A 5,000-nucleotide genomic window follows, 5' to 3' on the forward strand; every position below is an offset into this window, starting at 1 on the left:
TCATCCGCATCATCACCATCGTCATATCACCATCAGCATTATCATCATCATCAGCAGCAGCATCATCACCATCGTCATATCACCATCGTCATATCACCATCAGCATTATCATCATCATCATCATCAGCAGCAGCATCATCATCATCATCATCAGCAGCAGCAGCATCAGCATCATCACCATCATCATCAGCATCATCACCATCATCATCATCATCATCACCATCGTCATATCACCATCATCATCATCATCATCACCATCATCATCATCAGCATCATCATCATCCGCATCATCACTATCGTTACATCACCATCAGCATTATCACCATCATCATCTTCATCATCAGCAGCAGCAGCAGCATCAGCATTATCATCATCAGCAGCATGATCACATCACCATCATCATCATCATCAGCATCATCACCATCACCATCGTCATATCACCATCAGCATTATCATCATCATCATCATCTTCGTCACCATCGTCATATCACCATCAACATTATCATCATCATCATCATCATCAGCATCATCACATCATCATCACCATCATCATCATCATCATCATCAGCATCATCATCATCCGCATCATCACTATCGTTACATCACCATCATCATCATCAGCATCATCATCATCAGCAGCAGCAGCATCATCACCATCATCATCATCAGCATCATCATCATCATCATCACCATCACCATCGTCACATCATCATCACCATCAGCATCATCACCATCATCATCATCAGCATCATCATCATCAGCAGCAGCAGCATCATCATCAGCAGCAGCATCATCACCATCATCATCATCAGCATCATCATCATCATCATCATCATCATCATCATCACCATCATCATCATCAGCATCATCATCATCATCATCACCATCATCATCATTACCATCATCACCATCACCATCGTCACATCACCATCACCATCAGCATCATCACCATCATCATCATCATCATCATCATCAGCCTCATCATCATCACCTTCAGCATCAGCACCATCGCCATCATTACCATTTTCAGCATCATCATCACTATCGTCATCACCATCATCGCCATTATTATCATCATCACCATCACCATCTTCATCAACACCATAATCATCATAATCATCACCATCACTATCATCATCATCATCATCTCAATTCTGTAAATTGTAAATCAGTTGAAGCCTTCTCCTGATTCCGGATCTACCAGAACTAGAACCAGGTCACATGATCTGTTCTGTCCCTGCGGCTGATGAGGAACTGGCACATAGATGAAGATTTTCATCATGGCCGCCCCTCTCGTTCTCTGACCTGATTCAGGGCGATCTAATTAATCAGCCTGAAATAGACAGACCTACATTACTGCACCATGTACTATTTAACACGCAGATGGCACTGCTGTGTGTGTGTGTGTGTGTGTGTGTGTGTGTGTGTGTGTGTGTGTTGATGGTTAGATCTGGCCCCTTACGTTTTTCTACTCTCCTCCTCTGCTCTCTCTCCCATCACAGATATAAATCACATCCGTTATGAATGAATGATTCGAGGAAACTTTGTAGAAATGTGTTGTTTGAAGAAAGATTTGTGAATTTCAGGCACATAATGTGAAATTAAATGTGAACAAACTAGAAGGATTAGAGGGGCACGGGTCATTTTGGATTCTTAAAGAATTATTTCAAACTCAGTAATCAAATCCAACTTCATTAAACCGTAATGTTGAGTTTCTGTTTCCGTACCTGATGAATTCCAGCTGTTGTCCGTCGAGTTACGTTCTGTAAACATGGAGGTTAAACAGCGGCACGTTAAAACAGAATCCAGACTAAAAACTTCATTCACACATTTAAACACCCGTAGATTTAGAGTTTCAGCCGTCTTCAGCTGGAACACGACATCATCTCTAAATAAATAATAATAAATGAGTGATTCACAATCGAAACTCTGATCTGATCCAAAAGGATCTCATCTGAGAACAAACGGAAGAAAACGGTTCCATAAATTATAAAATAAGTTAAATAAAACAAAAAAGAAATTCTTCCTTTCATACCAACTCCTCTTGGCTCCATCTGGGCAGGAGTAGAACCTCAGAGGGTTCTGGTCAGACGGATCAGTGTTCTGGACTCCTTCGGTCCAGAAACAAGGAGAAAAACGAGTAACGCCAACGGTGGGTCCAAACTCCTGGTTCTGAGTCTAGAGTCAGGGTTCAGCTGCCTTCAGGGACTTCCAAAAACCAGATTCTGCTCAGAGAAGACAGGTTCTGGACCAGCCTGCTGTGGTTCTGGCCCATTCCTAATAGAGGATGTTGGAGGATTTAGAAACACAAACATGTGACCAGGATGACCCGGTTCTGCTGAATACCTTCAGAAAAACAAGACAAAAAGGACCTGAACGTCTCCATCATCTGGTTCCTCAGAGTCAGAACACTGTCAGGTTCTGGAGGTGTAGCGGGAACGTTGGGAAGTAGGAGAACTGGATCTGGGTTCAACTGAATCGGTTTCAGACGGAAACCCCTGAAGACGAGTAAAGAAATGAAACCTGTTGGGAATAAAGGAGCTTCAGAACCGTTCACACAGAAGAAACGAGCCGGGTTCACCATCAAGCCGAGCTTTTATTAGAACATGAACGATTTCCAGCAAAGTTTTGGAAAACATGGCACACAAAAAGATTCCCTCTCAAAGCATCGCTTCCCTAAACACCAGCCGCAGCTCTGAACTCTGGAGGAGCGGAAACAGCGGATGCAGGAGGAGTCGGGTCTGAAGGAGATCACAGTGAAACGGGACTAACCCAGACCCGTCCAGAACCGGACCTGAACAGAACACAGTGTCAGGAAGTGGACCGGATCTGTCCGGGTGGTTTTAGAGGAGCAGCCAGTTTCACAGAAACACAACGGGACCTGGTCATGTGATCAGAGCTGGCAGGAACTCGTCACAGGCTCGATGGTAGAGCTCAGGCTCGGAGGAGGACAGAACCTCCTCTCTCTGAGTTTGGACCGCTCAGGTGACATCCCATAATGCAAAGATGGACCCAAGCTCCTGCAACCATCGGGTTTATTTCCACCATCTGGTGATCGCACGGTTCCTCTGGGATCTTCTGGTTCCAGACTCAGGAATTTGTGAAGGATCCAGACGGAATGGTGAGATTTCCTAAACCTGGATCAGATTAATTTAGATTTAAACAAAGAAAGTTTAAAAAATGTACCACTAAGTCACAGACCCGCACACACCACCTGCAGGAGGTGCAGCGGCTCTACTTCAAGCCCCTCCTGGATACTGAAACCTCTCCTCTGATAGAAGCCAATCAGGGATGGGTGGGTGTGGCCAGCAGCAACTTGTCTTAAAGTGACAGAGCCTTGAAACGGCTCATTCTGGAAGGGACTGAAACTGTCTAGAATAAAACTGTTTGAAATCACTTTGTGAGACCAGAGAACTAAAAAATGTCATAATGTGTTTCCTACAAAATGTTTAGCAGACAAAAACCCTTTTAGATCTAGATGTGATGATGTGTTTATGGATATTATGATGTCATCTAAACCGCTGTTAGAAATAACAGAAAGTCCAGATTTCAGTGCTTTTAATGTGAAACTACAGTTGGAATTGTTTGTGGAGTGGTTTTGGTTCTGATCCGGTGGAACATTCTCTCCTCCCGCCGCTGACCCGTTTGGGTTTTAACCCAACCCCTTTGACCCCGCTGGGCTTGGTCGTGTCTCCAGCTCTGATCACGATGACCAAACCTCCAGCAGCAACAGCTCGAGCGTCTCAGCCGGTTCAGACCGGAGTCCGAACTGCTACAGCTGACCATGTGTCACACGTCTGTCTGCTCCAGAACACCAGATCCGATCTCACAGAGGAGCGCAGCAGGGTGATTTAAGGTGGACTCGCTGACTTGGAAGCTCTAACGTCGTTTCTGGTGACAGAAGGGGCTCCAGAGAGTTCAGATGTTCTCATTCACATGGAAGCTGTTCAAGTTTCACCTGACTACAAAATAAATCTGATTTAAATTCACGGTTGTGCTTTAAAACCAGGGTTTTCTCAGATCGTTGTGATGCATCCGACCCATCCTTTCGGTTCTGGTTCTGCTCTCTAAAACATTCAGACAGTCGAAAACAAGCAGCTGCAGCTTTAAACACAAAGAACTGCTAGTGAAGCACTCCTGTCCTCGGTGAAACGTGCTTGTGGGCTTAAAGCACCGGAGAGGAGTCCGTCACCACTCCCGCAGCTGCATTCAGGGCTGCACCAAACGCCGTTGGTGCACCATCATCACCACACAGCATAAAAGCGTTTCAGTGTTCATGTTGGCAGTTAAGGCTGCAGAAGGCTGAACTTTCTTCTCACCGACCCGTTTGGTTTCCCGTCTGACTGAACGAAACCGGTCCAAGCCTTCATCTCTTCTGGCTCTGAAGGAGCTCCAGGAACCATCACTAACATCCGTTCAGCCACATTCATCATTCTAACGGTTCGACAACCCGACCGCTGCTGAGATGACCGGCGGCTCCTCCAGCTTCAGAAGAGGCGTCTTGGGGGTTAACTCTTAGTTCTTTGTGTCACATTCAAGTTTCTGTTAGACAGAAGGACTAAAATATGCTCCACCAGCGATCAGCTGAAGGGTTAACGCTCTTCAAACCTCATTTACTTTTTATTCTGATGATTATTTCAGAATCTTTCAGCAAAAGCAAACGTGTCTTTGCATCGGCGCCTCCAGACGGACATTTAACTGCGTTTTCTTGCCAAAACCAGAAGCAACAATTATCGTCCTTCACGTCTGCTCAGAGGCTGAAGTTGGAGGTCATCTCAGCATTTCAAGCTTAAAAACGTTCCAGTAAAACCTTAAATGTGCATAAAACCGTTTCTACAATCAGCAACAGGCTGCATGAGGAAAACTAAACAGCCGTTATTTCACACAGAAGCACTTTTTACAAATGAAACATAGAATATAGAATTAATCTGTAAGCGTATTGCTTAATTATTACATTCACAATTTCATTCTAAATGATAAATAAAACATTTATTTAACCC

At 44.5% G+C, this 5,000-nt stretch overlaps 1 protein-coding gene across 1 annotated transcript in view; it reads right to left on the reverse strand.

The window, feature by feature from the left end:
- Nucleotides 1-2,576: 2,576 nt before the first annotated feature.
- The window catches only part of LOC139063880 (uncharacterized), a 29,574-nt gene continuing 27,150 nt past the window's right edge, over nucleotides 2,577-5,000 (reverse strand). Inside the window, exon 9 of the mRNA XM_070546801.1 lies at nucleotides 2,577-5,000. This exon is cut by the window's right edge and continues 915 nt beyond it. The gene's annotated coding sequence lies outside the window, so the exon portion shown is untranslated.

Source organism: Nothobranchius furzeri, chromosome 18 (assembly GCF_043380555.1).
Source record: "Nothobranchius furzeri strain GRZ-AD chromosome 18, NfurGRZ-RIMD1, whole genome shotgun sequence".
NCBI lineage: Eukaryota > Metazoa > Chordata > Actinopteri > Cyprinodontiformes > Nothobranchiidae > Nothobranchius > Nothobranchius furzeri.